The following is a 9884-nucleotide window of genomic DNA, read 5'->3' on the forward strand; positions in this document are numbered from 1 at the left end:
CCCTTTTTAAACCCTAACTCAGAAGTAGCGCACCACTTCTTCGTCTTCATCATCATCATCTTCTTCTTCTTCTTCCCTGCTCATTCTCGTAACCGTTGCTTTGCTGGTTGGATGACGGTTGGACGTGCAGATGAAGGAGAGGAAAGTTCTATGCGATCAACCATAAGGAGACCAAGTCAGGGCAGAGATTCGCGAGTACCAGAGCGGTGTGGGTGTGGGAAACGTCCTGTGCTCCGATGGTCTGGAACGGAAACCCACCCAAATAAGCCCTTCTTTGGATGCCCGAATTACAACGTGAGTATTTTCTGAAGATTTGTTGTTGACTATTTTGATGGTAACTGTTAAATTTTGTGTTCACAGAGTAGTGGAAGAAGATGGTGTGGGTTCTTTCGATGGGCAGACATTGTAGAAGATGATAAAGAAAATTTGGAAGACACTGCGGCATACAACAATGAAGAAGTAAGCATAAGTCTTGCTTTGAGGATTGGCAATTTGGAGGTTGAGTTAAGGACCCAGAAATATATGATACAAATGTTAGGATTGCTGTTTTTTTCTCTGTTAGTTGTTGTTTTAGTTGTGATGGTAAAAATGTAAGAACTGTGTTTGAAAGCATATGTTAATGAATGTATGGGAGCTCTTTAGTTTATTGGTGTGTTCTTCGTAGATAGATTATACAAAAATGGAATCTAAACTAAATGAACATAAGAGGTAATTGATAATAGTAGTTGTTGATTATAAACAAGACATTGTCAATGTAACACACTATCAATTGACCACATAAGGATAAACAAAATGAAACAGCAACCAATTCTGAAACAAGAAGACCTTCAAGTTTAAACTCTGTTAAAGTATTTACTACCAGAAAATCAAACTAAACCATACAGTCTGGCTAAGAGCTATTCTTGTAGGAAAGTAACAAAAAACCCAAAAAAATAACCGATGGCCAAATCCCATATGTATTCTGAAATCAGCAGGTAGAACATCCAAAATCAAGGGTTTTTCTTCCTTGGTGCCTTGAACTGTGGTGTTGGAACAAACTTCATGAAATTTGCTAACCTTGAAAATGTGGCTGCACTTGCTCCTTGCATGGGATCGGCAGAAGTAGTTACTGGTTGTGGTGAGTTCCTCCGCTTGGTTGGTAATTTAGGTGGCCTTTTTGTTGTTGTTGGTGGTGCCTAAGTTAAGTGTGAGAATTAGTATGAGTTAGTGTGAAAACAAGAGTTAAATATAGGAAGTAAACAACAAAACTTTTGGGACATTTTATACCTCATCTTGTGTTCTACCATAGCTTGGTTGGGATAAATCAACCTCTTCAGCTTGCGGTGCAGCCACTGGTGGTGGAATGTCAGCTGCTTGTGGTCCCGGAGTGGCAGTGTTACTTGCTTCAGTTGCAGGTGTACTCCCAGTAGGAGTAGTTTTGGCCTTGGAAGCTGCCACAGCAGCTGCTGCAGCTGCAAGAGCAGCAGCAAGCTCATCAGCTTTCTAACCTTTTTGACCAACTTACTAGCCAGCCAAGCTCTATTTGCAGCCCTATTAGAATTTTCCCTTGGACATGTATGATCATCATAAAAAGTCTTTTCCTTTCCTTTGGCCATGGCTGAAGCCTTCTGAACCTTCTTGACCTCTTTTCTAATTGGTTGTGTAACCAATTCATCATCACTACTAGAGCTGGCCTCCTGCACAGGGACATAAGAGTTATCCTCTGAACTCCCCTCATCACTGGTTGATTCGTTTGTAGTTAAATCCACATGAACAGTTTGCTTCCCTTTGTTAGCACTCCAACATTCCTTTGCCTGAGATCTTGTGATTCTTTTAGGTGGGTTAAATTTGGGCTTGGATTTCGAAGTAAACTTGGGCTTGGGGTTTGGTTGAGTTTTCTTGAGCTTCTGGTTCTGCTTGGGTTTCTGATTATGCTTGAGAGTTGGGGTTGTATTGGGCTTTCTAGTGGGTTTCGGGTTGGGTATATGATGGAGTTTAGGGTTCTCATGATTAGCCATGGACTTGGTGTCATTATGGATAGGTCCTGTGGTGGGGTGTTAGCAGGATTTGGGATTGCAACTAGACTGTTTGGAATGGGGATTGGAGTAGGAGGAACTGGGTCAGGAGTTGATTTGTCATCTGAAATTTCATTTAAGGTATCCTCAGAGGTGTTCTTATTGTTTACACCCCTAGGCTCCTCTTGTGGAACATAATACAAACACAGAACAACTTCCTTCCCCCCCCCCCATCAGTTCAGGCGTCGAAACTCCATGTTCGAAATAAACATCGACTACTCTATCATTCCTATGTGCATGGAAGCACATCTCCCTTAATTCATCATTAGTGGTCAAAGCTCTCAATCAACCTCCAAGCTCCTGTCCGGAACCAGCTACCAGCACTCAACTACCTTGTCATATCCCAACTCCTTAAATAATTCCTGACGAAGAAGACATCGAGTGTATCCTCATCTAAATCTCCTAAGCAAGCTCTATTGTCAGGTGAGTAAACTAATCTTCCATCAACATTCTTCTTAAACGTTCCACCATGATGGAACATGATATCCAGCAACTTTTCCATCTGTATCGAAAAAAATACAACATTTTATCTAACATATGGAATCAGCAAACAACAGATCATATTCCAAAATTGCTTACTAACAACTACTTCAGTGACTATGTCATTATAGAAATATCCATATTTTTGGTTTGAAAATAGAGCATTCTGATAACCCCTACCCACACCACCCGGTGCAAAAAACCCTAGCTACTAACATAGCATCCATGGTTTTTCATCAATCTACACCAAATTTTCAAGTAAAATCCATAATGATGGATATCTTACCACTATGAAAAACAGAACAACACTATCTAATATACTGCATGCCTACCTCTGTCACAGGGGATTTCACGCAGAATCTTTGCTCCTTCCTTCAGCGATCTTCAGCCAACGTGACCAGATTCCTCTGAACTCTAAATTGTTTCACTCCGAAAAGCCTCGCCAGGCCTCTCGAATGCCAGGGTTTGGCGCTTTCAGTTCGCAGAAGATGAAGAAGACGATGTGATCTCTTTGAATATTGGCGGGGGGGGGGGGTTTGAATGTTTTGTTAATACTTCCTACTTGAAACGGCGTCGTCTAGTTATGGGTTTAGCGCCAAAACCCAATACGACGACGTTTCCCATCCTCCAGCGTGGCAATCATTCGCCTCGTCACTTCCGCCGGCAAGAAACATGAACGGAAAATTTGAGAGGGACCAGGTTGATGCATTTTTTGCAATCTAGAGGACGTACTTAGTGCAATTGAGAAGTCAGGGACTAAATCGGTGCATTTTGTGAATCTCATGGACCACTTTGGGGTTTAACTCCAACTTTGTTACTTGAAAGGAATTTTTTGAGGTCAGGCTACGAACTACGAACACAAACACAAATATAAGACATAATACAATATAAAATATATGGATACGACATATATATAAAATATAAAATATTTTTTAAATAAATTATAATAATATTTTAATATTTTATTATATTAAATTACAAAATACAAACTAATATTTTTAAGTGTTTTTAATGTTATTTTTTAATTATAAAAAATATTTAAAATAATTTTTTATTTTAATAAAAAATAATATATATTATGTCTAAATCCATTTTAAGAATATAGGTCAAGAATAAAGTGATATGTGATAGTATTTGAGTATATATCCAAACATGTTTAAAAAATATTTTTAATTTTTTATTAAAATATAATTAGACATGGAAGACACGCGTGTTAGATAAGTGTCTAATAAGTATCGTATCTAAAATGTGTCCAACACATGAACACGACAACTTAGCGAAATGTCTATATTTGATAAAAATTACCCTATACTAGCCTAATTGAATTAACTTTTGACCTGTTTTCGAAATGAGTAGCTCTCGACCACTTAAACAATGTGGGAGAAGGACAAAGCTTCAAAACCAAAATAAAGCAATATTCAACCTAAAAACTCCAACACTAAAAACCTACACAACACTTACCTTTCAAAATACCAACACTAAAAGACACAACTCTTCCACTGCGAAACAGACTAGAGAACTACCAAGCCTACTCCAAACTACACAAAAATAGATAAAAAGAACAACTTCTAATCATCAAAAAGCTATCCTAACAATCAGATACTCCCCTACGACATTGCCATTTAAGAGCAATGATTTTGAACTCAAAGAAAGCAAATATAGAGAGACATAACCAACACCGACTCAACATGAGAAGACTCTAATACAGTTGATATCATATGTTCAATTGTTAATAATTTCCATTCCTCAAGTAAAATTGGGCCACACCATCCACCTTTTTTATTAATACATAATGCACTTATTTTTGGAACCCACTCATATTTGCATAATTTTTTTTCTTTATGCTGATCCCCTCTTACTTCTTTGTTTCTCTCAAAGTTTTCTTGATACGATTGATTATTTCTTTTTCATTGTCATATTTTAACATTAGTTGAGAGCCTACTCTCTACATTTTTATTGCTTCTTCTTTGGTGTCTTCAGCTTTTTTTCTTCTGACTCTGATTCAGTTTGTCTCTCCTTCTTCTTGGACTTGTCTATAGAGCAAACTATTTCCCAATCTTTTTCTTTCACGATACCTTTTCTTCTTTGATGGAGACTTGATGAGGGCCAAAAGTCGGTTTAGAATTCTCTCAAAAAGAATTGCTTCGTCGATAGTATAGTCCTTGTCACAAAACAAATCAAATAACTAAGAGTTTTAAATTCCAAGTCGTTCTCCCACAGAATTGCAATGAGGTGTGCGTATCATTGGCTATGAAGAATTAATCTCATTTAGTCAATTCCAACCTCGAGGGTAAGTCAAATAGGCATAATTGATCTTAATCCATAAATTCTAGCCAACTCACTAATTAGCTTAGTGAAAGACTAGCGTTAGTGGAAACAAAATCAACTAACAACCCTAAATCACCAATCAATATTGGACATCAATGATTCAAGGTCACCTAAGTCCTCAATCCCAAGCCAAGAGTGTAAAATCTACTCTATAATTGAAAGAGGCATTTTATCAAATACTTGGAAGACATATAAACAAAGCATCATAAATTGTATGAATTATTACAAGCTATAACTACCAAAATCAAGAAAGTAATAACAATAATTCAATTAAACATCAATAACATGAAAAACATCAAAATTGCATTAATAGAAAACCAAAATTCACAAGAGTTCATGAAACTAAAATAGTATAAAACAAGAAACTAACGACAAAAGCCAAGTGAATTAAGAGGAAAGAACAAGAAAATATAAAGAAAACTAAACTAAAATAAGATTAAAACCTAAATCTAAAGAGAAATTAAACTAAAAAACCCAAAATTTTAGAGAGAAGTCGGAGCTTTTCTCTTTAGAATTGTCCTAAAACATAATAAAAACCTAAACCATGACTACTTCCTATTACCTCCCTTTGATCCTCTTGAGTTTGGCTTGAAATCCTTTAGAAATGAGTTGGATTCGACCCAAGAAAGCCTTGAAATTGCGACCCACGTGTTCCTTAAGTGAAATCACGTGCTGGCAGTCATGCGTACGCATGAGAGATGCGTACGCGCAAATTCACAAACTTCCAAAACATGCGTACGCATGAGGCATGCGTATGCACAACTTGAGATTCATGCATACGCAGAAGGTGTGCATACGCATGACCATGAAATGTTCAAAACTCTATTTCTTTATGAATTCTCCACTTTGCATACTTTTTCTTCACTTCTTCAATCCAATCTTTGCCTTATAATCCTGAAATCACTCAACAAACATATCAAGGCATCGAATAGACTCAAAGTGAATTAAATTTAAACAATTTAAGAGGCTAAAAAGCATGTTTTTACTCTTAAGAACATTATATAGGAAGAAATCACGAAACCATGTTATTTTAGCAAATAAATGCAAGATAAATTGATAAAATCCACTCATTTCAATACAAAATAAACCATAAAATTGTGGTTTATCAAGACTCACTAGAAATCTTCTTTTCTTTGTTTATTTCTTTCTTCCTCTTATATTTTTTACGTTTTTTTCTTTTTCTTACAATACTCTTACATCCACTCGAGCCAAGCTTCCTCCCCATCCTCATCTTATTTTCTTAGGACAACTTCTTCTATATTATTTATTCGAAGCCTAGTGAAAAATGCGAACTAGAAAAAATTTCACTATCCTTATTCCCTTGATTCTCAACGTTTGTTTCTATTTTCTTCTCTAATTTTTTGTTTGGGACGAATTAAGAGCTAATTTGAGTTTCCTAGATCACCTCCTCAGATGTTTTATCATCCAAAAAGTATTTTGTAGAAACAGAATTTTAATTTTTCATAGAATTTTTCAAGTGTTATATGTCAAAGTAATATTATTCTTCTATCATAGTCTTTTTTCTCACGATGCAACATCATTTGCATTTCATATTTTGCTGCCATCGTCTCATTGAACTATCTTATTTTTCATATTTTTCTCTCTCATCCTTAAATTGGAAATGTGAACCCTCTCCCCCTTCATTTCGAATTCACACACACATTCTTTTTCTCTCTGACCATTCATCCACCCACTCTCTCTCTAACCTTCTCATCTCTCTTTTCCGTCAACCTTCTTCGTCGCCGCTACCGCAAATGTCGCCCTGCTATTGCGAACGTTGCCGCTGCTGCTGCAACGCTCCTGCCACTTCTGCTTCTGCCTCCATTACACCTCCACCCATCTTTTCCGTTTTTTCTTGTTCTGCATTCAAGATTTTTTGTTTGAATTCTGTTTATTTTAAATTCTGTTACTTCAAGTTAATTAATTAGTTAGTAGAGTTTAGTTAGTTTATTTTTTTATTTTAGTGAATATAGGTGGTTAGGATAGGTTAGAATAGGTTAGATTAGGCTCTGAGATTGCTGAAAAATATTGAATCTGCTATTGAAATTAGTTTGAAAATGCTTGACTGTATTAATAAAGATTGAGCTATTTGTATGTTACCTTAATAATGATTGAAAAAATGATTAAGTTGAGAAGGGTTGATGGATATTTGGTTCGGATAGAACTCTTGAAGGGTAGAGAAATCCGAATTTTAGGAGAGACTGTCGAATTTTTTATAAGATTTTCAGTGAAATCGAAAAAATTAAAATTATGTTTTCAAAAGTCTTAGAATTATATTTAGGGTTGATAGATATTTGTGTTAATGGTTACATGAATACGTTCCTCCTTAAAATTTTTATTTTAAGTGTTTTGGGTTATTTGTTGAATTATTTTGTTATCCATACATTTTCTCATATTTGTTATAAGAGTAAAGTATTGTTTTTGTCCCCAACATTTGGAGTAAGTTCCAAAGTTGTTCCTAACATTTCAATCGTCCTATTTAAGTCCCTAACGTTTCAAAATTGGCTCAATGTTGTCCTGCCATTAAGAATCCATTAATAGAATTGACAGCGGAACAAAATTGAGACGATTTTAAAACATTAGGGACTTAAATAGAACAAAAACGTTGGAAACAAAAACGATACATAGAAATAAATTTTAATTTTATCCTTCAATAATATCAATTTTTTACTGTACACAGTATTCAATTATTTTATAATCACATATAAGTAAATTACACTTAATCCCATTACTTTTTATTTTAAATAAATTTATTTTTTTATAATTTTACACTTAAAGATTTTTAGTCATCATAAAATATTTGTAGAATGATTAATACATAAACTTGTAAAAAAAATGATATACGTACAATAAAGTTAAATTATACCTTTTATCTCTAATGAATCAAAATTTTTTAATATTTAATTTGGTTAAACTTTATTTTTAATTTTATTTTTCAATAATATCAAAATTTTACAATAAATAATTATTCAATAATTTTTTTTAATTTTATTCTTAATTACATTACTTTTTCTAAGTGAATTTATTTTTTATTGAGAGCAAAAATTATAAAATTAATTAAAATAATTATTTATCATAAAAAAATTAAAATTATCAAAGAAAAGATTAAAATTTATTAAAAATTAAAATTATTGAAATTATTATTATCTCACATGTTTTACATATATTATATAGTTAAATAAGATAAAGTTTAATTTATATAATATTTTATTAAATTTAAAATTGATAATTTGATCAATATTTTTTCAGTTAAATTAAATTTATCACTTCAATATTTTTACCAATTGCAAGAGATATATAAGTTATAACATTACAATACAATATAGCAACCGAATCATAATAATTACATGACGTAATTTAATTAGTTGTTATTATTACCATAATTATTTTTCAAATTTATTAAAATTAAAATTATTGAAATTATTTAATTTATTATTAACAAAAAATAAATTCACTTAAAAAAATAATGTGATTAAAAATAAAATTTAAAAAATAATTAAATAATTATCTACCGTAAAAATTTGATATTATTGAAGAATAAAATTAAAAATAAAGTTTAACTAAATTAAACATTAAAAAATTTTGATACATTAGAGACAAAAGGTATAATTTATATATATATATATATATAAAATCTTTTTCTTTTCCGTAAGTTTATATACTAGTCATTTTACAAACATTTTATGATAACTAAAAATCTTTAAGAGTAAAATTATAAAAAAAATAATTTAATTAGAATGAAAGTAATGTGATTAAGTGTAATTTACTTAGATGTGATTAAAAAATAATTGAATACTACGTACAGTAAAAAATTGATATTATTGAAGAGTAAAATTAAAATTTAATTCTATGTATCGTTTTTGTCTCCAACATTTTCGTCCTATTTAAGTCCCTAACGTTTCAAAATCGTCTTAATTTTATCCCGTCATCAATTCTGTTAACGGATCGTTAACGATGGCAGAACAACATTGAATCAATTTTAAAACGTTAGGGACTTAAATAGGACGATGGAACAAGAACGACTCAAAAAAATATTAATCACCTAACATTTCTCTAGACAGAAAATGCGGCTACCGGAATAATTCGAGCCCAGGTCTCCACCGCGCTAGTGTCCTATCTGAAAATCCAAATTCAAAATAAAGATTGCAACAAACCATACTCAATCATAATTTGTCATCTAATTTTCTGGTGTGCAGTGTAGTCTCTTGTTAAGTTAAAGAGTATATGATCCACCTAAGAAGCTGTTTGGAATCTTAACAATTTTTGGGTGATCGAGCAGCACCATATTGCAATCTTAATTAAGTCTGAACTAATGCCTAAATTTAGAACCTAATTATTACAAAAATGAAATATCTAGAAAACCATCTTGACAAACATGATAAACAAAACCAACCGCATCCGCCGCAGCCTTGCGACGATGGCGGATGTTGTTGCTGGTGCATGAGTTGCATTTGCTGGTGCCTCTGCTTCATGCTATTTTTCTGTGTGATATTAATGGCGGCGGTTGCCATCATGTACTTCGTTTTCCGCCCTCAGATTCCGATGTACGGCATTGACAGTCTCCAAGTGAAGGCTTTCGAAATGCGAAACGACAGCAAGCTTTACACTGAAATGGCGGTGGTTGTGAGGTGCGAGAATCCGAACAAGAAGATTGGATTCAAGTATGGAGAGAATAACTCCGTGAGCATAATCTATTCGGATGCAGAGCTTTGCGTGGGAAAGTTTGAACCTTTCTTGCAGGCGGCGAAGAACACGGTGATGATTAATATGACGCTGAAGGGGGAAAGGGAATTAGATTCGAAAGAGAGAGAGTAGTTTATGGCGCAACAGAAGGAAGGGAAGATTCCTTTGGTGGTGATTTCGAAGATTCCTGTAACCCCTGTGATTGGTGAGCATTTTCATCAGTTATGGAATGTTAGTGTTCGTGCTAATTGTTCAATGGTTGTTGATAATATCCAGAAAGATAAAACGCCTAATATCTCTCACAAAGAATGTAGCTTTGGTGCTCATTTCTGGAATTAA

At 33.6% G+C, this 9884-nt stretch overlaps 1 pseudogene; it reads left to right on the forward strand.

The window, feature by feature from the left end:
- Window positions 1–9356: 9356 nt before the first annotated feature.
- Window positions 9357–9884, forward strand: LOC148562737 (NDR1/HIN1-like protein 6; annotated as a pseudogene).

This window comes from Arachis ipaensis, chromosome B6, assembly GCF_059453495.1.
Source record: "Arachis ipaensis isolate K30076 ecotype BB chromosome B6, ASM5945349v1, whole genome shotgun sequence".
Classification (NCBI taxonomy): Eukaryota; Viridiplantae; Streptophyta; class Magnoliopsida; order Fabales; family Fabaceae; genus Arachis; species Arachis ipaensis.